Genomic DNA, 24716 nt, shown 5'->3' on the forward strand with positions numbered 1-24716 from the left:
TTGGAGGAGTGGCGTCACCTTCTGGAGGGAGCTGTCCATCCATTTGTTATTTACTCGGACCACAAAAATCTAGCCTACCTCCAGTCCGTCCAGAGACTTAATCCTCGACAGGCTTGATGGTCCTTGTTTTTCGCTCACTTTGATTTGAGCTACACTTCCGCCCTGGGGACAGAAACACTAAAGCCGATGCCCTATCCAGAGTCTTTCAACCAACAGAGGCTGTGGAGGAACCTTCCCACATCATCGAGCCCACAAGGATTATCACTGTGGTGCCGTTGACTCTGCTTTCTCAACCTCCAGGCAAGACTCTCGTGCCAGAGAACGTCAAAAGGAGAGTTCTTCTATGGGGGCATTCCTCCAAATTGGCTGGTCATGCCGGAATTGGGAAGACCCTTGCTCTCGTATCTCGGTATTACTGGTGGCCTACTCTACGCCAAGATGTGGCAGACTTCGTTGCCTCCTGTTCCTCCTGTGCTAGGAATAGGACACCTCGTCGTCCTCCAATTGGTCTGCTGCTTCCTTTGCTGGTGCCTACGTCACCTTGGGAGAATATCGCCATGGACTTTATCACTGATCTGCCCCGCTCTTCAGGCAGTATGGTGATTCTTGTGGTTGTGCTTTTCCAAAATGGCTCATTTCATTCCTTTAAGCGGTCTTCCTTCTGCACCCAGACTAGCCAAGATTTTCATCCATCAGATTTTCAGACTACACGGCCTACCTCGAAGAATTATGTCTGATCGCGGAGTACAGTTTACGGCTAAGTTTTGGAGAGCGCTTTGCAAACTTCTGGATATATCCTTGGATTTTTCATCTGCCTATCGTCCGCAGACCAATGGGCAAGTAGAGCGAACTAACCAGACGTTGACTGCATACCTTCGGCATTTCTCCAACGCCCATCAGGATGACTGGGTTGATCTGCTTCCATGGGCAGAGTTCGCCTACAACAATCATGCTGGCGAATCCTCAACCAAATCGCCCTTTTTCGTGGTGTTCGGCAAAAATCCTAATATACCTCTTCCTGTCACCCCAACCTCCGAGGTACCGGCAGCCGACTCCTTGTTCCAGGAATTCTCTGAAATCTGGTCCAAAACCAACTCAGCCTTCAAAAGGGCCAGCGAGCGAATGAAGAACCACGCAGACAAGAGGAGGTTGGATCCTCCACCGTTTCACATTGGGGATAAGGTCTGGCTTTCGTCCAAGTACATCCGACTAAAACTACCCTCTTACAAGCTGGGTCCCCGGTACATTGGCCCTTTTGAAATCCTGGAACGTGTCAATGAAGTCGCCTACAAGATGAGGTTGCCTGCTTCGCTCCGCATCCCGAACACCTTCCACATCTCTCTCCTGAAACCCGTGGTTCTGAATCAGTTCCATCCTTCGCTTGGTCCAGCTCCTCAGCTGATGGGCTCTGACGACACCTTCGAGGTAAGAGATATTCTCGCCATGAAGAGAGTTAGAGGGAGGACCTTTTTCCTTGTTGACTGGAAAGATTTTGGTCCTGAGGAGAGGTCCTGGGAGCCCCGGGAGAACATCAACGCTCCCCACATTCTCAGGAGATTTTTTGCCAATCGCAGCAGGGGGCGGCTTAAGGGGGAGGGTACTGTCACGGCCCCCATTCCTCCTGTCACGGTCCCCGGGCCCCCAGTCACGCTCCCCGCCAGGCTCCCCGTCGCGCGCAGCCATACTTACCCCGCGCTGCAGCCTCGCTCCCTCCAGGCCTGGCGTCGGTGTCCTCCTCTGACCGGCCCGCGGCCGGTGACGTCACTGCAGGCCTTGCGCATGCGCCGTAGGCCGCGGCCGGCTCACCACTCCTGATCTTATCTCCGGCGGTGCCCTGACCCGGTAGCACCGCCGGACCAATGGGGCACAGCGACGTCTATATCAGGCTGCCCTCCCTTAGTGGAGGCGCCTGACCGTTGTTGTTTGCTCAGCATATTAGGCTCCGTGGTCTCGCCTGGCATCAGGCTGTTATCCACTAATTACTGTGTGTTTCCTTGCAGACCTGCTGTCTGACTCCAGTACTGCCTACCAGTGTGGCTACCTGCTGTCTGACTCCAGTCCTGCCTACCAGTGTTGCTACCTGCTGACTCCAGTCCTGCCTACCTGAGTCCGTACCTGCTTCAGTCCTGCCTACCTGTGTCCGTGCCTGCTCCAGTCCTGCCTACCTGTGTCCATACCTGCTTCAGTCCTGCCTACCTGTGTCCATACCTGCTCCAGTCCTGCCTACTCGAGTCCGTATCTGCTGTCTGTCTCCAGCCATGCCTACCCATGTGGCAACCAGCTGTCCTATTCTAGTCCTGCCTACTGGTGTCTACTCCAGCAGTCCAACTTCAGTTCCTCTTTCCCGTCTTCATCTCTGTATTCCATATTGAGCCGCCCCTCTTGGTTCTGGCTACCATGGCATTCGAACCCCTGGACCTGCTCCAAACAGTCCCTGTATAGGGGTCGGGTCCACCTGGTTGCTCGTCCAGGGCCCCTCGGTGCCACGGTCCAGAGGGTCTACTCCGGGAATCCCGCCTTGTCTAGCGCAGTGCTAAAAGTAAACAAAAAAACACAAAAAACAACACTCATAGTAAGACCCCCTCAAATGAGGAAAAGTCAATTAATCACAAGTTTCAGATCCACACAATAAAAAATCTGAAGGGTCTGTGATAAAACACTCCGGGATCGCCTTTGCTGGGGTCAAAGGTCACGTGCGTTCAGCATAAAACTCAGGCGCAGAGCTGGGATTCGGGTATAATTGACTCTGGGTCAGGTTTATTAATGGTGAAAGCAATGCATAAAAGAAATAAAACATAAAACAAATCCTTGCCTGTCCGGCACTAACTAAACAAAGTACAACCTAACTACCAACTGGCGGGCTTCTCCCGTCCAGCCAAACCACAGTTGCAGTGGGCACTGCTTCCACTCACGTGTGTCTCTCACACAGACAGGCTCTCTGTGTTCCCAGGCTGAGACACTCACACAACCACCTTGCATCCTTTTATATCCACCTCCCATTATTCATTAGCAAGCAGGTGCGATACTGACCAGACTAGGCCACATAGGAAAGGAATCTGGGCGAGATATACCTGCCCTCATCCCCTATTCCCACATGATTCTCACATATCCCCCCCCTCTGCTCAGACCACTCTGGTCGAGCAATGACACCCGCCAAACAGTGCACTCGGGACAGGGCATCTGCATTCCCCATCTGTACCCCTGGGCGGTGCTCCACCGTAAAAGTGTAGGCCTGCAGGGCAAGGAACCACCGGGTTCCTTGTTCAAGTGCATCCACTTGAGAGGGGGCATGGTCAGTGATCAGCCTGAACTTTCGGCCCACCAGGTAATATTTGAGGGCCTCTAGAGCCCACTTAATGGCGAGGCACTCTTTTTCTACGACTGCATACCTTTGCTCGTGTTTATTCAGCTTCCTGCTGAGATAAAGGACTGGGTGTTCCACTCCGTCCCTCACTTGTGAGAGTACGGCCCTGATACCGGTATCAGAGGCATCCGTTTGTACCACAAACTCGCTGCGGAAGTCCGGAGTCACCAGTACGGGCTGAGAGCAAAGTGCCCGTTTTAGGCTATGGAAGGCTTCTTCAGCCGCTAAACTCCATTTAATCATGACGGAGTCTTTCCCTTTTGTAAGATCCGTCAGGGGGGTAGCGATGGCTGCAAAATTGGGTATGAACCGGCGATAATAGCCGGCAATCCCCAGGAAGGCTTGCACCTGCTTCTTGTTGACAGGTTGTGGCCAGTCCTGAACCGCCTGAATCTTTTCAACCTGGGGTTTAACAACACCCCTCCCAATTACATACCCCAAATACCGGGCTTCTTCTAGCCCGATGTGACATTTCTTGGGGTTCGCGGTTAGACCTGCCTCCCACAGGTCGTCAATCACTGCTTGTACTTTCTGGAGATGAGTCTCCCAGTCCAAGCTGTAAATGACAATGTCATCCAAATAGGCCGAAGCGTACCGCCTATGTGGCCTCAAGACTCGATCCATCAGTCTCGGGAAGGTCGCCGGTGCCCCGTGCAGTCCAAACGGCATATACACATACTGAAATAAACCTTCCGGCGTAGCAAATGCCGTCTTTTCTCTGGCAGCCTCAGCCAGAGGGATCTGCCAATACCCCTTTGTTAGATCTAGGGTCGTAATATACCGGGCTTTTCCTAACCGATCTATTAACTCGTTGACCCGGGGCATAGGATAGGCATCAAATTTTGAGACCGCATTCAGTTTCCTGAAGTCATTGCAGAACCGGATGGTGCCGTCCGGTTTAGGAATTAGCACAATCGGGCTGGACCACGCACTGTGCGATTCCTCAATGACTCGTAACTCTAACATTGCCTTCACTTCTCGGGAAACGGCTTCACGGCGCGCTTCCGGGATTCGGTAGGGCTTTACGTGAACTGTGACACCAAGTTCCGTTAAGATGTCATGTTTCATTAGCATAGTCTGCCCGGGTTTTTCTGAGAAAAACTTTTGGTTGTGAAGTAGAAACTGCCTGACCTCAGTCTTTTGCCGCTCCGAGAGAGTCTCTGCAACCCGTACCTCCGGTACGGTATGCGAGCAGACTGGACGGGCCAGCTCCGCTGACAAGGCAGACCGATCCTTCCAGGGCTTTATCAGATTTACATGATAAATCTGTTCAGGTTTCCGTTTACCTGCCTGGTATACTTTGTAGTTTACTTCACCAACTCTTTCCTTGATCTCAAAGGGGCCCTGCCACTTTGCCAGGAACTTACTGTCCACCGTGGGGACCAGGATCAACACCCTATCCCCGGGTGCAAACGTACGGATCTTGGCGCCCCTATCATAAATTCATTTTTGGGCTCCTTGAGCCTGTATCATGTGTTCTTTGACAATAGGCATAACAGCCGCAATACGGTCCTGCATTTGTGTGACGTGATCTATCCCTGTTTTAAACGGAGTGACCTGACCCTCCCAGGTTTCTTTTGCAACGTCTAACAGTCCGCGAGGACGTCGGGCATACAATAACTCGAAAGGTGAGAATCCCGTGGAAGACTGGGGTACTTCCCTGATGGCAAAAAGCAAATACGGAAGTAAATAGTCCCAGTTCTTCCCATCCTTGTCTATCACCTTTCTCAGCATCTGCTTCAGAGTTTTATTGAACCGTTCAACCAACCCGTCTGTTTGAGGGTGATACACGGATGTGCGTAATGGTTCGATTTGTAACAATCGGCAGAGCTCCTTCATTATCCTGGACATAAAGGGGGTCCCCTGGTCGGTGAGTATCTGTTTTGGTATACCGACCCGACTAAACACATGCACCAGTTCCTTGGCAATCGTCTTGGTGGCCGTGTTACGCAAAGGGATGGCCTCCGGGTAACGAGTGGCATAATCCAAGATGACCAGGATATGTTGGTGTCCACGTGCAGACCGTGGAAGGGGCCCAACTAAATCCATCCCAATCCTCTCAAACGGGACTTCAATAATAGGTAGGGGTACCAAAGTACTACAGAACCGGGGCTTAGGTGCAGAGGCTTGGCAGTCAGGACAAGACTCACAATATACACGAATATCGTGATGCATGCCTGGCCAAACAAAACAGTGTAATATCCTTTCGGTGGTTTTCTGGACTCCCAGGTGACCTCCCATCACATGTCCGTGGGCCAGGTCCAGCACCTGCCGCCGGTAGGGTTTTGGCACGACTAATAGTTGCACCGTATCTTCCCCCTTTTTCTCTATCTGATAGAGTAAATCATTCTCCAGAACCATGTAAGGATATGCCAGCCTAGAGCCAGGTTCTACGGGTACCCCATTTATCACTTTTACATTTGTCCTAGCCTGAGAAAGGGTAGGATCCTTTATTTGCTCGCTTTGGAAGTCATCTTTCTGAACTTCTAAATCCGGCAAACGGGGAGGTGGACGGCTGTCGGCCTCCTCCTCTTCCCCGGTCTCCTCCGTATCACCTGCCATGACTGAAAATGGGAACTGCAGGTCATTTCCCGCAGACTCTTCCGGGGAGACCTCTTCCAGGGGTTCGGGACCCACACGCGCCCTGGGAGAAGAATCATGTACACTATTACCCTGGGGTATCAACTGATTCTCCCACAATTGCCAGAAGTGGGGAAAATCCCGGCCCAGGATAACATCATGCAATAACGCCGGGACGAGTCCCACTTTATGTTGCACAGACCCATAGGAAGTAGTAATGCATATGACCGTGGTGAGGTACGAACAGGTGTCTCCATGCACACATGTTACAGAAAATTTGTCTGATGGTCCAGTCGGGGCTGACACCAGACTGGCCTTCACCAGAGTCACCACACTTCCAGAGTCTAACAATGCCACCACATTTTTGCCATCAACAGTTAAATCACACAAGTGTTTTTCCACATCCTTTTGACCGGCATTCACACTCACTACCCGTGCAACCATAGACATGCGGTTTTTAGAGTCTGTGACGTCGCACTGCATGGGTTCAGTAGTGACCGGACAGTTCGCAGCAATATGTCCCATCTCTTGGCAGCGGAAACACCTAACAGGCCCCTTGCTTAGACCATAGTTCGTTACTCTCGGCCTCGCAGTGCGGGCAGTCCCGTTTTCCTCCCCCACTGTCTTAGGGATTTTTCCTTCTCCCCTACTCCCTGGAACAGTCTTACCGGTTCCACATGCAGCTGATGAAGAACGAGGTGGGGTAGCGTCGTCTCGGAGTCCTTCCGCCACGGAGTAACGTTCAACCAGATCCACCAGTTGATCTGCCGTCGTAGGATTTCCATGGCTTACCCACTTCCTCAGGGCTGGCGGTAGAGCTCTCAGGTACTTGTCCATGACGACTCTCTGGATTATCTCTGGCGCTGTCAACACCTCGGGTTGTAGCCACTTCTTCGTCACGTGGATCAGGTCGAACATCTGTGACCGCGGTGGTTTATCCGGCTGATAAGTCCATTGATGCACTCTCTGTGCACGGACAGCGGTCGTCACTCCCAGCCGGGCCAAGATCTCGGCTTTCAATTTGTCAAAGTCCTGCGCGGCTTCAGGCTCTAAGTCATAATAAGCCTTTTGGGCCTCACCGGAAAGAAACGGGGCAATCAGGCCGGCCCATCATGCCTTCGGCCATTTTTCTCGCACCGCCGTCCGTTCAAACGTGGTCAGGTATGCCTCGACGTCATCTTCGGTCGTCATTTTCTGCCAGTACCGACTCACGTGAATCACTCTCGACTCGGCTTCCAGGTTAAGCTCAGGTAAGCTTGCCAAGTGCTGCGCCACCTGCTGGAGAAGCGAACGATCGGAAACTGTCATGTCCACCAACTCCTTCAGCTGGGCCATCATCACCCGATTAGCTTCTTGCTGGACGGCGGTGGACTGTACCAGCGCTTTCACCACGTCCTCCATGCTCATGCTTGCAACGTGATGCCCGCGTTCTCCACCACAATGTGATAAAACACTCCGGGATCGCCTTTGCTGGGGTCAAAGGTCACCTGCGTTCAGCATAAAACTCAGGCGCAGAGCTGGGATTCGGGTATAACTGACTCTGGGTCAGGTTTATTAATGGTGAAAGCAATGCATAAAAGAAATAAAACATAAAACAAATCCTTGCCTGTCCGGCACTAACTAAACAAAGTACAACCTAACTACCAACTGGCGGGCTTCTCCCGTCCAGCCAAACCACAGTTGCAGTGGGCACTCCTTCCACTCACGTGTGTCTCTCACACAGACAGGCTCTCTGTGTTCCCAGGCTGAGACACTCACACAACCACCTTGCATCCTTTTATATCCACCTCCCATTATTCATTAGCAAGCAGGTGCGATACTGACCAGACTAGGCCACATAGGAAAGGAATCTAGGCGAGATATACCTGCCCTCATCCACTATTCCCACATGATTCTCACAGGTCTCAAATTTCATTTCGGGTCATATTCGGGTTTCGGGTTATATTGACCCAAACAGAACAGCAGGGTTTTAATCGGGTAGCAGAGTTGATTGAAGGGATGCGAGAGTGTTATAAGGGAGGCCTGCAGAGCAGGAGGTTGCACTAGTCAAGGTGGGAGATGATGAGGGCATGCACTAGTGTTTTTGCAGATTCATGGTTGAGGAATGTTTGGATCCAAAAGTTATTTTTGAGTTGGAGTCAGCAGGAAGTGAAAAGAGTTTGGATCTCAGATTTAAAAGAGATCAGAGTAAATCTTGCGGTACTGGGTAAAGTGAACAGCCATTACCTTTGATGAATAGGTCAATTGGGGTGGTTAAATAAGATGGTGGAAAGATGATTTTATCCATGTTAAGTTTTAGATATCTAGCAGAGAAGAAAAATGAAATAGCGGACAGACATTGTGGGATTCTGGTTAGTAAAGAGGTAATATCAGGTCAAGAGAGGAAGATCTGCGTGTCATCAGCGTAGAGGAGATGCTGAAAGCCATGAGACTCCATGAGCTGTCCCAGGCCATAGATGTAGATGGAGAAGAGCAAAGGTCCTAGAATTGAACCTTAGGGGGACACCAACAGATAGGGGGCGAGATGAAGAGGTGGTGTGTGAGTGGGAGACACTGAATGTCCTGCCTGTTAGGCATGAGAAGATGCAAGATTGGGCCAAGTCTGTGATGCCAAGAGATGAAAGAGTCTGTAGTAAGAGGGAATAGCCCACTGTGTTGAAGGCAGATGATAGGTCCTCCAGGAGGAGGACAAAGTAGTGTCACTTGGATGTGGCGGGGTTAGTAGCTCGTTAGTGACTTTAGTTAGAGCAGTTTCAGTGAAATGGTGCTGTTGAAAGCCAGATTGTAAGTAGTCAAAGAGGGAGCAGGAGGAGAGATGGGAGGACAGTTCCAAATGAGCATGTTGTTCCAGTAGTTTTGAGGCATAGGGGAAAAGTGATATGGGGAAATAACTATACACAAAGGATGGGTCAAGAGATGGCTTTTTGATGATGGGTGTGATTGTGGTATGTTTGAAGTATGAGGGGAAGATAACAGTTGTTAGTGACAGGTTGAAGAGGTGCGTTAGGGTTAGAATGAAAACTGTGGTAAGGTTTGGTATGAGGTGTGATGGGATTAGGTCAAATTCACAGGTGGTGAGACTTGAATTGGAGAGTAAAGAGGAAAGTCGATTTCTGTGATGGTGGAGAAATTTTGATTTTGGAGGAGGAGAGTTGAGTATTTATGAGAAGGCGCTGTGGGTACTTTAGGCAAATGTTTTGCCTTATATTCTCAATCTTCTGCATGAAGAATTAGGCAAAGTCTTCAGCTGAGACGAGTGGAAAGGGAGGGAAAGCTGGGGGATGGAGGAGAGAATTGAAAGTCCTGAATAGCTGTTTATGCTTGTGAGACAAGGATGATATCAGAGATGAGAAGTAGGTTTGTTTTGCTGCTATTTGACTTCCTTTCTTTGGCAGCCGCACATCGGTACGCCTTGTAGATGAGGGCCTGAAAGAGCATGAGCTCCAGTGGATGGTAAGCACTGCATCAAGTGGCCTCTCTTCCTCTTTCTCCACCTTAACATCACACACAGTACAGTCCTCAGAAGTGGCACTCAAATTGCCCTTTTTTACACCTGCATCACAACTCTCCAACGGCCGAACTGTCTGTGGGGAACAACAGATGGGCGAGTCTGTAGAGCTGTTTTCACATTCTATTGCATGGTTTAGAGGTATGCTCCAAAGACTGACAGACTCATCAGGAGGAAAGCATCTGCACTGATGATCAATTTTTTTTTCATTTGGATCTGGCGCCGGACAAAGTAGGGTCTGAGTAGAATCCAGACCCTCGTTATCAGACATTAACCACCGAGGTTGGAGGTGATCCTGATAACACTCAGATACCTGAGGTGCACGTGGACTGTACTGTGCTGTCCAGGCAGGAAGAGGAGGAGCGTGATTATCGGGGTGAGAAGTGGGAGAACAGAGAAGAATACAATGAGGTTGTAGATCCCACTTGGTGTCAACCCAGAGGCAGGTAGCTGAGTAGCTCATCAGAGGAAAAGGAGGAGGAGGAGGAAGACCAGTAGGTTACATTGTGACTTTCCACACAGACACTGATGCAACCATGACAAGCACTGCATCCTCAGTCTCAACTCTGTTTGTTGCAAGCAGCTGTCGCAGGTCTACAGTGTGCAGAGGCAACTAGGGTTGCCTAGCCTGGCCCTTTTTTGAGACCGCAAAGGATGACCCAACTCAGGTTAGATGCCAACTTAGTAAAAAATGACCGAGTAGAAGCAAAAAATCAATAAATTGACTATTAAATGCATGAACCTGCACATGCAGAATCAACATGTGTAAGCCTGGGAATCTCACTGCCCTAAAATGTGGACAAACGGGCCTTGCCAACCACCAACAACACCATCAATCACATCTGCTGCTTCTTTATCCTTCCTCAATGCAGTAATTGTTCTGGAACAGGTATCGGTTCCCAGAACCTCCACTTGTTTACACGCTACATTGTTGTGAGTGACAGCCTGTCAGTTGTTACAGAAGTGGGCATGCCTGCTGTTTTTGACTGATTTCAGACACTGAGCATATCACATCTTTCTCAACCTGCACCTCACTCACAGAACAGCAGTTTGTCGTGTCCACCCTACTCCACCCTTTCTCAGCACAGAGCCATTCCTCATTTGTGTAGTTGTAGTTACATAAAAGATTGTTTCCTCCTACACATGGTAAGAGCTTGAACTTCACCATCTCCAATCTCCTAATGATAATAATATTTCTTTATGTAGTGCATATTCTGCATGGCTTTAAAAGACAGCAGTTCATATAAAAACATCATAAGTTACAAAATGAAAGATAATCCAATAATTAAAGCAAAAATAATGACGACCCTGCTTGTAAGTGGCTACAATGTACAATGAGGTGGGGGTGACAAAAAGTACAGGTGCTTATTTACAATGATGGTCTAGCCATCTTGAGGAATTGGGGATTAGATAAAGGATGGCTGATGTAGTCACCAGCCAATATTTATAGTGCTTTAGGGTACGATGCAGTTTGTTGGCAAATTATGTTCAGAGAAGTAGAGAATGGGCTATATATAAATAGGACTTTGATTAGGGAATGTGATAGGCTGCCTTAAACAGACGTTGCTTTTATTGAGCACCTAAAACTGTGTAAGTGATGGTTAGTCCTAATTTCTTGATGTATGTCATGAACCAGGGGTGTTTGGTTGCCACCAGTTCATCAGAGATTTATTATATCCCACTTTCCAGTTCCAGTTTGGAACTTGCAGCTCTCTGGTGCCCCCTTTAGCCTCAGGTCATTCAAGGAACTACACCTAGGACAAGTAGTTGCCATACGGGCTGCCTGGTCATGTACTTGGCTATTGGACACTCTGCAGGGAGGGCAGTATGTATGTCCCCAGTCTCAGGTAGGTAATACATACATAAAAAAAAACTTCTGTTCTGTCACTAGCAGAGTCTCCCCAAATCCCCAGAACACTTGCTGCCACCAGCTCCTAAATCTATATTAATATCAGGTCAGGAGCCAACCCACTAGGCAGCGTGAATTTACCACGGAGACGTGGCGATAAGTTTATAGAGCAAGAAAAATGGAACTAGAAAATGTTATAGGTTTTACTCCAATAAGAATAAGTAGTGTTTACAAAAGTACAAAGATGTTACAAAGAGAGACAGATACAATATATACAGGCAATTACAAAATAAAGGTGGACTAAGATATGAAACTTACAGTTATCAGTCAATGGCACGCCATGTGGAGATGGGGGAAGGGGAAACGTCCCAATTCATCAGGTCAAAATGCACAGCCTCTTATAGGTGATTTCCTGGGCAAGAAGACAACTTCCTAATTGGGCTTCTTAGCCTTATACTCTCTGTCCCATGACCTCACTAGGTGGGCAGAGCTAGGGAATGCACTCCCCTTTTGGAAGTTACTAGAAAATTTATAAGGGCCAGCACTCTGGCTGCAAGGCTCATAGAGTGGTGGCAGGGCTACATTTTTCTTATTATGAAATTAGCTTTCTATTGCTACCAAACACGAACTTTCTGCTAGCTAGGGGAAGGCAGGAACCCTTTTCTCAGCTCCTGATGCATGTATAAGTCAGAAAACACCATTGTGGATAGCTTTCAGGATGCAGATTCCAAAAATATATTCGCCCTGCTTCCCTGCCTAATCTGCATTATTGAATTTGATCTGAAATGAACAAAGAGACATCGGATTGCTATGTGCTTGAGACAGACCAGATTTATCTGGTTAGGGCAATAAATGTGCATAGCTGCTGGTTTCACATTACACCTTCACATTACACAAAGCTGTAGCAGTCAGAGGGAGGGGAGAAGAGGAGGGGGGCTGCAGCTTCATGAGGGGGAATGTCTGTGAGTTGTATCTGCTTGTCATTCACAAACTAAGGAGATGCAGCATAGGTCTGTATGTGTGACTAGAACAATAAACAAAACACATCTTATTTGGGAACAGCAAAGAGAGGGGATGAGGTGAGTTATCTAGGTAGGAGATTGAAAAGAGTCGGCAAAGACCAGATCAAGGGTGTTACCATCTTTGTGTATCTCAGAGATTGAAATTTGTGAGAGGTGTGAGGCAGTGACCCCTGATACAGCTAAGGGGCGCTGTATGCTCTCCCAAGGATGTGCACGGAAGCATGTTGAGGCTATGGGAATGCATTGTGGTCACAGGCATAGTTGGGATAGCAATGGGGAAGTGTGGCGCCCCTGAGGCTTCAGTCGCCACAGAGGTACTGCACCTCCTCCTGAGGTGTGGTACCCCACCATCCAGGTAAGTTGGAGACTACTGACCACACTCCAACACTTGCACCTCCACACCACAAAGTAGTGTAGCAAAGCACCTTTGGTGGCTCCCTGCTTGGAGTATAGCAAAGCACCCTTTGGTGGCTCCCTGCTTGGAACACGAAACATGCTGGGAGGCGGGTGGAGTTAGTATATATTGAAAGAGCGGGAAGTTTTAAGGGTCTTTGAGTAGTCTGAGTCTGAGAGTGAGAAGTCGGCCAGCGAGCGCAGCTGAGTGGATCCCCGGAGAGAGGGATGGATGGATGGAAGTGCTGCAGCAGATCCCAATGACCTGGGTCTGCTGGCACAGGAAAGGAAGAGCGAGAGAGCGACAAAGACTGAAAGCCTAATTCTCCATAAGAAAGAAAGATTAGTTCGGAACGTGAGGAGAAAAGAGAACAGAGGACTTGGGTTACAGGAGAACCCTTCCTAGAAGTTCTAAGCGCAAGGCCGGGGTCCGGTCCCCGAGGTTGTACGGATACTATTGGTCCTGCAGCAGACACCGGAGGAATAGAAGTAGTGACCACTTTATTCCCACACAAGACTTGGGGGCACAACAGCAACATAATAGTGAGCCGGGACTTAGTAGCAAGGAGTCCCCGAAGCAGGCTACAGCTGTCTGCCGCACAAGTAGAGTTCATGGGAACATCTGACAGGAGGCACTCCAGTGTAACTCAGTACTGAGAGCACTTCATTCTTAGGCGCTATAAGAGGAGACGTTCAGTGAAGGCACATGTTGGCGGAGTGTTGGAAAGGAGTGCTTCATCGGGCCTGGAGGTTGACTGAGTCCCTGACCTGGAGGACACGGCATGGAAGCGGGCACCTGTTTGCACAACAGACTGTGAGTAAAGCTTTGGAACTACATGCCCTGGTGTCCTCCACTTATTCCTGCACCAACACATTCAGCACAGCTACAACTCGGTGCCATCCACTACACTGTCTGCGCCTATTCCCTGCTTCTTCATTTACTACACTGCTCTGGGACTACAGCCCTGCCTGTGGAGGGCTACAACATCTTTGCTGCACCACACCATCAGTCCCAGAGTATCTGCATGCAGCGTCGGCTTAACACCTCCCTTGCCGAACACCACAGGTGGTGTCACAAATCACTTATAAACTTTAAGCACACTGAAACAACCCCTTTTACAATGGGCGCCCAGGGCCACGGCCGGGTCACAGCTGCCGTGACATCTCCCATTGAAGCTCATCGGGCCCGGTACCGAGTACCCCACAGCCCTGGGAGGGCGACCCATTTTCTGGCGTCACGAACAGGATGATGAGACCCGATGCCATCGGGTTCTGTGTGCCTGAGATTTGTTGGACTTAAAACTTTTGGAAATGTGCAGAAGACCTAATTTAATAGACTGTGAAATGAATGCTAAAAATGGCCGCCAGCGCATTGAAGAAGGGCGTGACAATATGGGTGGTCCTAAAAAAAGAGCGTGGACTGTCCTGGGCCTTCCCTGTCTAAACTTCTATGCGACAGCAGCATGGTCCACTCCCCGAGGGGTTCGTATACTGGCTTGGTATGGAGGAGTTGGAAGAAGACGCCGCCCCCAGAAGGAGGAGCAGAAGCCAGTGGCGGGAAAAGAACCGAGGCAGGAAGAAGAACGCCAGAACGCCATATTGGATGGAGAAGGGAGGAAGCCTGCGGAGCGCGAGGAGGTTGAGCTGAATCTCTCTGGCGCAATGGCTGAATGCTCCGACCCGGCTTCCAGGATGAACCGCCAGCAGCTGGAGGACGAGATTGCCCAGCTGACGCACCGTTTATGGCTGAGGCAGGAGGCCTTATGGACCTTGAATCTGCAACGCACCCAGGAGGGGCCTACACCCGCGGTACCCGCATCACAGGAACCTGCCACCGCTACACCGGATCTCCCCCAGGAAGACCCTGTAGCGCCTGAGACTGCTGCAATATCATCGGCAGCGTCTATCGTCATCTCTCAATTGCCAACGCCGCTGTGTGAAGCTTTGGGAGCTGAAGTGGAGGAAGAGAAGCTCCCGTCTGGACCTAGCGCGGCCGCGCAGGTCCCACCGAAGACCCCCCGCAGACCGGGAACCGCCAGTTGTGCCACCACCGTCTCCGATATCTACCCGGACAGCCACCACTACCACCGCTGCCACCAGGGCCCACACCGTACTTGTACCGGACCTGAGACCGCACTGCCAGAAGGCACCAGGTATGGATGCTGGCCCTCCCAATGGTCTACCCCTGAATTCTCATTGTCGGAGGCTGGCCTGGGGCTTGAAATGGGGGTGTTGGATGAGTCATCCGGGGCACTAGGCTGACGGAGATGGGGAGATGGAACAAATCCCTGCTGAGAATGGTACGGTTGGAGCAGGCGTGCACAATCCGACACCTTCAGGGCTTGGAAAGGCCTAGGCAGCTTTGGGATATTGAAATGCATCATGGGTTCCCATGGCCGCTGCTGCTAAACCCCATGTAGCCTCTTACCAACGCCGACAGGCAGCGGCATCACTAGATGTTAGGCTAAGGACCAGAGCAGCAGTATCACCCGCAAATGCAGAACCATATCCATTGGTACCAGCTGCCACTCCCACTGAATTACTGGTAGCAGAGACATCGCCAGCAACCATTGATATCACCACCCCTGCTGTACCTCAGGCAGCAGCCATGCCAGATGAGAACCGGCAGTTCATCAACCCACCAGAAGGTGGACACCCAGAGCATCTCCCTTGGAAGCAGCCCAAGCAACCAGCTTCCAGAACCCCAGGAGGGGACAACTAGTCAAGATGTTGACTTAAACTAACTCTCGCTACCCAGGAGGGTATTTGCACCTTTGTTCTTGTTTTCTATTTTTAGTTATCATGTTTTTGCTCTCTTGTTTTTTTCCCAGTTGCTGCCCAGTTTTATTGGCAGCCTTTACATTTGGACTGTGGAGATCATGGACGCTGAGTGATCCAGAATTGTAATTGTAAATAGTTTGCACCTCTTTAGGTGCTTTCACTTGGTTTTACATAGGAACCTTTCCTTGGAAAAAGGACTACCTCGTTATAAGTACATTTCCAGACACGTTGGCCGGACCAGTGTCTACCATTGCACTTACTAATAATGCTTAATATTTTTGACTAGATTCTAGATAGTGATAGGATGTAATAAAAGAAATAGTGCAGATTTTATAGAGTTTCATTGAGAAAGAAATAATGTGTTACAATGTTTGAATAAAGATTGGATAAAGATATGCAGATGATGAACCAGACACTAGCAGTTGTCACTTAAGGGTAAGAAGAAGAAAAGTAGAAAATGTGAAAGATGGCAGAAAGGAAATGTGTTGCTAGAAAATGTGTTACTTGAATTGGTAGTGAGTTTGCTTTCATAGCACTTTAAATTAGGTAGCATAACTTTGAATTTAGACAGTTAAAATTGTTTGCAGCGTTCAAGAAACTGTGCCTCTCATATTGAGAAGATTAGATAAGAACTGTTTATTTTGCATTACAAAATTTTGTATGTTCCTGTATTGTCAACTTTGTTTTCCTTGCAGCCAGCGGACGTGCTGTGTTTAACGGGGGGTATGTGGCGCCTCTGAGGCTTCAGTCACTACAGAGGTACTGCACCTCCTCCTGAGGTGTGGTACCCCACCATCCAGGTAAGGTGGAGACTCCTGACCACAATACAACACTTGCACCCCCACACCACAAAGTAGTGTAGCAAAGCACCTTCAGCGGCTCCTTGCTTGGAGTATAGCAAAGAATACATTGGTGGCACCCTGCTTGGAACACGAAACGTGCTGGGAGGCAGGTGGAGTTAGTATATATTGAAAGAGCGGGAAGTTTTAAGGGTCTTTGAGTAGTCTGAGTCTGAGAGTGAGAAGTCAGCCAGCGAGCGTGGCTGAGTGGATCCCAGAAGAGAGGGATGGATGTTGTGAGTTCATTTTCCCCTTCACCACAGAGGCCCGATGAACTCCCTCTTCTGGTAAAGAAAGGTAGTGAGCCTGATTATCAAGCACCTGAGCCTAATGATGATGACTGGCTGAGTGGAGTTACTGACTGGATATAAGGCCGCCAACGCCCTTCTGCCCTGCGGGTGATTTCTCTGAGGGATTCTTGGAGACCAGTCTGAATTCCTGCTCTTCTAAAGCTAAGTTTTCTGCTCTGCTTTTTGCATTTGTGCTTTGACTTTGTTTTGCTTTGTTTTTCTGGATTTCTGCCATTCCCTGCTGGGGTGAGCTGAATTCCTTTAGCTCTGTCTTCCGAAAATACCTGAGTGCTGATATAGTTTTTGAAGCCTAGCTGCTTCGGGGTCTTTTTCCATATCAGCCTGTTGGCTTATGTCTTTGATAGGGTTTTTGCAGATTGCAGACAGCAACCTTCCTTTTCTGTCCTGTTTAGTTAGCTTGGGCCCCATCGTTTGCTCAGCCTATCTTTCTATCTGTGTGAGTGTTTTTTCACCTTGCTTCACCGTCATTATATGTTGGGGGTTGCCTTTTACTTTGGGGTCTGCTCTGGGGCAGTTTAGATTTCCTTTTCTGTCTTTAGGCTATTTAGCTCTCCGGCTGTGATCGAGGGGTCTAGGGCACCGTAGGAACCCCCCACGGCTACTGCTAGTTGTGTTGATAGGTTCAGGGGTCTGCAATCTGATAGTTGCCAACTTCTCTGGTTTTCTGGACGTAGCTTCTATTTTTGTGTCTGCCTCCTACGGTGACTCTTTCATAACAGATGGATGGATGGAAGTACTGTAGCAGATCCCAGTGACCTGGGTCTGCTGGCACAGGAAAGGAAGATCGAGAGAGCGACAAAGACTGAAAGCCTATTTCTCCATAAGAAGGAAAGATTAGTTCGGAACGTGAGGAGAAAAGAGAACAGAGGACTTCGGTTAGAGGAGAACCCTTCCTAGAAGTTCTAAGCGAAAGGCTGGGGTCCGGTCCCCGAGGTTGTACGGATACTAATGGTCCTACAGCAGACACCGGAGGAATAGAAGTAGTGACCACTTTATTCCCACACAAGACTTGGGGGCACAACAGCAACATAATAGTGAACCGGGACTTAGTAGCAAGGAGTCCCCGAAGCAGCCTACAGCTGTCTGCCGTACAAGTAGAGTTCATAGAAACATCTGACAGGAGGCAATCCAGTGTAACTCAGTACTGAGAGTACTTCATTCTTAGGCGCTATAAGAGGAAACGTTCAGAGAAGGCACATGTTGGCGGAGTGTTGGAAAGGAGTGCTTCATTGGGCCTGGAGGTTGACTGAGTCCCTGACCCGGAGGACACGGCACGGAAGCGGGCACCTGTTTGCACAACAGACTGTGAGTAAAGCTTTGGAACTACATGCCCTGGTGTCCTCCACTTATTCCTGCACAACACATTCAGCACAGCTACATCTCGGTGCCATCCACTACACTGTCTGCGCCTATTCCCTGCTTCTTCATTTACTACACTGCCCTGGGACTACAGCCCTGCCTGGTGTCCTCCACTCGCTGTATGTTCTCAGGATGTGCATGGAGGCGTAGAAAGTTCATAAGGTATGCATCACAGTCACGGGCATAGCGGTGACTGCACATGCTATTGTCCAAGACAGATTTAGGGAAAACCTGGTTTGGGTTTTGTGTTTTGAAACTGACTGCGATATGTTAGTGGTTCAGTCAGCTTAATTTCCGGTCCGGGTTTTCCATGTGGCCTAAGGTCACAGGTTTGTTTGTAAAAATCTCTGCAGCAAATTATTGGATGTATCAATATCAAAGTGGAATTTGCTTGTTGTGGAGCAGACAGCCTGTAGGGGCATGTCCTGTGTGAGAGTAACATGGAGCCCAGAAGAGCCAACTACTGGCACCTACAACTTACACAGCGGTGCAGGACACCCACAGGAACTAGTCAGAGGTGGACTAGCGTGTGTCGTGGCTGCAGACTAAAGGAGGCTGTAAGTGAGAGACATTGGCACAGTGTACAGTTGCCCATAGAAACAGATGCCCATAGATGAAGTCCGACATGTTTAGGGATTGTGATACAAAGCCGTGTACTATGAAGTGCTATGAACTGGTGTGAATTGATCACTGATAATATGCACTGAAGTTATATGCACTGAAGTTTTATGCAATGGTGTGGATTGGAACCTTTCTGTGTGAAAATAACATATTAAAGAGACTTTTATGTTTGAACTTTGCGGCCCACTGCCTCATCACTGCGTACGGTGCTACCGTTACCTTACAGAGGCCAAAAGAAGTTGTTAGAGATAAAAGCTGGGATGCAGTTGGGGAGGTGGGGCTGTTTATAGGGATGTTGAAGTCTCCCAGGTTAAAGGATGGCAATTCTGAGGACATGAAGTGCCGCAGCCAGACGCAAAAGTGATCAAGGAAGTTGGTGAGTGTGCCTGGAGGACAGTATATGACTGCTACTCTGAGGGAGAGGGAATGTAAGAGCCTGATCTGTGCACCTCAAAAGAAGAATGTCATCCAATCTGTCTGTATTTATTAAAAAAATAATAAATTTGAGGTGGCAGCGAGTAGCGTGGGGTTATCGAGGAGATAGCAGTATATACTAATTATTTGCAACAGCCTGCTGCATCCTCGTTTGTTCGTTGCCCAATCCCAATCGTGTAATTGTCTGGAAGATAGGGGCCAACTGAAAGCTGCTTGCTCCAAAGATCACAGAGGGTGGTTCCGCATAACTCATGGCTTGTGATCTTTGTGATAATAATAGGATGAAATCCGTGATAAATTTGTAGGCCAATCCAAACTGTTGGCCACGGAAATGGAGCTTTTCTGCCTGGTGGATACAGATGGTTTCCAAAAGTTGATGACCAATGCAGACCCCCAGTACCAGATGCCCAATTGTCATTACTTCTCTAAGAAAGATGTTCCTGTGCTACACCAGCATGTCACAGGGAACATCACCCATTCCCTAAAAATATCTGCCAGGGTGCATTTCACCATTGACACCTGGATGAGCAAACATGGGAAGTGGTGTTACATCTCGCTGACTGGGCTCTTGGTGACTCTGGTGGCTCTGGTGGCAGGGGCTTTGAATCCCCAAAGCTTGCAGGGTGCTTGGGGATGGAGAACTAAACCACTACACACCATAAGATGGAGAACTAAACCACTACACACATGAAGATGGAGAACTAAACTAAATGGAGAATCCTCCCCATTAACTCCGTACTGCACAGTCAGGGCTCACTGCAATTAGATATCACCTTTATGGTAGCCTAAGTTTAAAAAAGGGTAGCACACAATGGTATAGCTATAAAAAATATTTATTTTATTAAACAATTAGTACAAAGTTAAAAAGAAAGGTGCTGGACCAACTAAGAGGGACTGATCTTGATTCATTCACAGTCATAAAGGATCTCTACCTTTTTTCAAGAAAATTGGTGTTGGAAAAGCTGCATTTCAGAGGAGAGGGAGATGAAAGTCTTTCCAGTAAGGAAGAGCAACAAGCTTTGGAGATTCTTAAATCATTAATTGATGAAAATGCTTCAACAGTAAGTATTAATTTTCCAATGAAGAAACTTAACAAATCCAAAAAATTCCCTTCACTAACCATGGTGCCTGCGGTAGATACTTTTACCAAAATGGTATCATTGGATATAAAAGAAATGAAATAGTCAAAAAATGTGTCATTCAATAATTTAAGTAAGGTTGAAAGGGAGGCTTTACAACAGTTGAAGGAATGGGATGATTGTTGTCTTCAAAATTGCTGACAAAGGTGGCAATATAGTTATTCGGCTGAACACGATGTATGAAGCCCAGGCATACAAACTTCTCAATAATTCTGTGGAGTATAAGCCACTTTTAAACCCCTGACCAAATTTAAGGGAGAATTAATCGAGATTTTGAGAAAAGTCTATGAAGACAACATCATCCGAAAAAAACTTCTAGAGATACAGTGGAGAAAAAAAGTATTTAGTCAGTCAGCAATAGTGCAAGTTCCACCACTTAAAAAGATGAGAGGCGTCTGTAATTTATATCATAGGTAGACCTCAACTATGGGAGACAAACTGAGAAAAAAAAATCCAGAAAATCACATTGTCTGTTTTTTTTTCATTTTATTTGCATATTATGGTGGAAAATAAGTATTTGGTCAGAAACAAGCAATCAAGATTTCTGGCTCTCACAGACCTGTAACTTCTTCTTTAAGAGTCTCCTCTTTCCTCCACTCATTACCTGTAGTAATGGCACCTGTTTAAACTTGTTATCAGTATAAAAAGACACCTGTGCACACCCTCAAACAGTCTGACTCCAAACTCCACTATGGTGAAGACCAAAGAGCTGTCAAAGGACACCAGAAACAAAATTGTAGCCCTGCACCAGGCTGGGAAGACTGAATCTGCAATAGCCAACCAGCTTGGAGTGAAGAAATCAACTGTGGGAGCAATAATTAGAAAATGGAAGACATACAAGACCACTGATAATCTCCCTCGATCTGGTGCTCCACGCAGAATCCCACCCCGTGGGGTCAGAATGATCACAAGAACGGTGAGCAAAAATCCCAGAACCACGCGGGGGGACCTAGTGAATGAACTGCAGAGAGCTGGGACCAATGTAACAAGGCCTACCATAAGTAACACACTACGCCACCATGGACTCAGATCCTGCAGTGCCAGACGTGTCCCACTGCTTAAGCCTGTACATGTCCGGGCCCATCTGAAGTTTGCTAGAGAGCATTTGGATGATCCAGAGGAGTTTTGGGAGAATGTCCTATGGTCTGATGAAACCAAACTGGAACTGTTTGGTAGAAGCACAACTTGTCGTGTTTGGAGGAAAAAGAATACTGAGTTGCATCCATCAAACACCATACCTACTGTAAAGCATGGTGGTGGAAACATCATGCTTTGGGGCTGTTTCTCTGCAAAGGGGCCAGGACGACTGATCCGGGTACATGAAAGAATGAATGGGGCCATGTATCGTGAGATTTTGAGTGCAAACCTCCTTCCATCAGCAAGGGCATTGAAGATGAAACGTGGCTGGGTCTTTCAACATGACAATGATCCAAAGCACACCGCCAGGGCAACGAAGGAGTGGCTTCGTAAGAAGCATTTCAAGGTCCTGGAGTGGCCTAGCCAGTCTCCAGATCTCAACCCTATAGAAAACCTTTTGAGGGAGTTGAAAGTCCGTGTTGCCAAGCGAAAAGCCAAAAACATCACTGCTCTAGAGGAGATCTGCATGGAGGAATGGGCCAACATACCAACAACAGTGTGTGGCAACCTTGTGAAGACTTACAGAAAACGTTTGACCTCTGTCATTGCCAACAAAGGATATATCACAAAGTATTGAGATGAAATTTTGTTTCTGACCAAATACTTATTTTCCACCATAATATGCAAATAAAATGAAAAAAAAAACAGACAATGTGATTTTCTGGATTTTTTTTTCTCAGTTTGTCTCCCATAGTTGAGGTCTACCTATGATGTAAATTACAGACGCCTCTCATCTTTTTAAGTGGTGGAACTTGCACTATTGCTGACTGACTAAATACTTTTTTTCCCCACTGTATATGAGAAATTTACTCCTAGATTAGCATCTTTTTATCTCATCCCAAAGGTGCATAAAGATCCACAAAGCCCTCCAGGGAGACCGATTATTTCAGCCAATGAAGGTTTATGTGAGATAATCTGCAATGTAGTTGAATATTTTTTAAAACCTCTTGTTACCCAATTGCCCTCCTTTATTAACGATACAACTGCAGCCTTGGGGCATTTGGAGAATATTCAACTAACTGATGAAATGATATTGGTCACAGCTGATGTGGAGGCTTTGTACTCCTCCATTGAACATATCAATGGTTTAAATGCAGTTAAAAAATATTTGGGACAAAGCAATGTGAGTGGAGAAACAGCATAATTCATTTTAATATTGTTGAGATTCATTTTGACCCATAATGCCTTCACATTTGACGGAAAAATATTTTTACAACAAAGAGGTACTGCAATGGGGGCCTCATGTGCCCCCTCCTATGCTAACCTATTCATGGGGGCATGGGAGTAGTCCATTTTCCAGGGGGAGGATGTAATCGGTGTAGATCGGGTCCATAATTGGATCCGCTACATCGATGATATTCTGTTCATCTGGGAGGGTTCAGCTGTGGATTTGGAATTATTCATGAATCAGTTAAATATTAATGATCAAAATATCAGGTTGACATATAAATTTTGACGTCAAATCGCTTTTTTTGATCTATCAATTACAGCACTCTCAAATGGTTGTCTTTCCACTACCATTTATCGGAAGCCCACATCAACCAATTCTTTTCTGCATGCCTCATCGGCCCACCTTAAATCAACAATATCTGCAATACCAGTTGGTCAATTTTTGCGCGCTAAGCGGATTTGCTCAGAAGAATCTCAATTTGAGGAACAGTCAAAAATTTTGAAGAAACGGTTTCAAGACCGTGGATATGGTCATCTGGCCATTCAAAGGGGATATAGGAAAGCTAAGGATATACCAAGGGATCAACTCTTACATAAAAATTTGCCTATTTTGACTCAAGATGAAGCAGAATATCAGGTAAGATTCATCACAAATTATAGCAGTAGATGGGTCGATCTCAAAAGGATCGTTGAGAAACATTGGAAAATCCTTTTCACTGATCCTATCCTCAAGCGGTGTTTACCGGCTTCTCCTTCTTTTGTGGCAAAGAGGGCCCCAAATTTGCGTGATATTTTGGTTCATAGCACATATGACCCAAAGGGAAGAGAAAGATCAAGAAAAAATTCCAAGCGTGAAGGATTTTTTCCTTGTGGTCTATGTAAAGGCTGTGCTAATATGAAAAAGGGGTTCACATTCTTTAATTTTAATCAATCTAGGAAATTTGACATTAGAGCACATATCACTTGTTCCCTGCGGGAAGCTTTATATAGGCATGACAACCCGTGAACTCAGAGTGAGGGTGCGCGAGCACTGCCTAGACATAAATAAGGCGAAAACTACTGATGATGAAACTTATTTGAAAACTCTTCCTAGGCATCTTAGGAAGTACGACGGTTGTGATTCCAGATTATTGGTTGTAAAAGGCATTGATGTAGTTGATTTGGGTCCTAGCGGGGGTGATCTTTATAACAGACTTGCAAAAAAAGAATGCCAATGGATCTTTAGATTAGGGACACTAGCACCACAGAGCTTAAATGAGAGCTTTGGCTTCAGTGCTTACTTATAAATAGCCTAGAAGTATTGGGTAGAGGGTCACATGTTTTCATGTTTTTGTGTTTTTAAGGCTAGTTTCACACTTGCTTTTTTTTGCAGCGCGTTTTTCCCGCAAAAAAACACATTGAAAAAACGCATACAAAAGCATACAACTGCTGCGTTTTTTTCAAGCATTTTTATGAGCATGCATGAAAAAAAGCAGCGTTTTTATGCGTTTGTATGCGTTTTTAGTGCGTTTTTACCGCGTTTGTGTTTTTTTCCAACATTAGTTGGCCCCTCACACTAACCCAAACCATGACTTTACTAACCCTAACCCTGACCCTAACCCTAACCCTAACCCTAACCCTGACCCTAACCCTTAACCAAACCATACTTAACCCTAACCCTGACCCTAACCCTGACCCTAACCCTAACCCTGACCCTAACCCTTAACCAAACCATACTTAACCCTAACCCTGACCCTAACCCTAACCCTAACCCTGAACCAAACCATACTTAACCCTAACCCTGACCCTAACCCCAACCCTAACCCTGACCCTTAACCAAACCATACTTAACCCTAACCCTGACCCTAACCCCAACCCTAACCCTGACCCTAACCCTTAACCAAACCATACTTAACCCTAACCCTGACCCTAACCCTAACCCTAACCCTTAACCAAACCATACTTAACCCTAACCCTGACCCTAACCCCAACCCTAACCCTGACCCTGACCCTTAACCAAACCATACTTAACCCTAACCCTGACCCTAACCCCAACCATAACCCTGACCCTAACCCTTAACCAAACCATACTTAACCCTAACCCTGACCCTAACCCTAATCCTGACCCTAACCCTTAACCAAACCATACTTAACCCTAACCCTGACCCTAACCCCAACCCTAACCCTGACCCTGACCCTTAACCAAACCATACTTAACCCTAACCCTGA

This window comes from Dendrobates tinctorius, unplaced genomic scaffold, assembly GCF_039654945.1.
Source record: "Dendrobates tinctorius isolate UK_male_01 unplaced genomic scaffold, ASM3965494v1 ptg000102l, whole genome shotgun sequence".
NCBI lineage: Eukaryota > Metazoa > Chordata > Amphibia > Anura > Dendrobatidae > Dendrobates > Dendrobates tinctorius.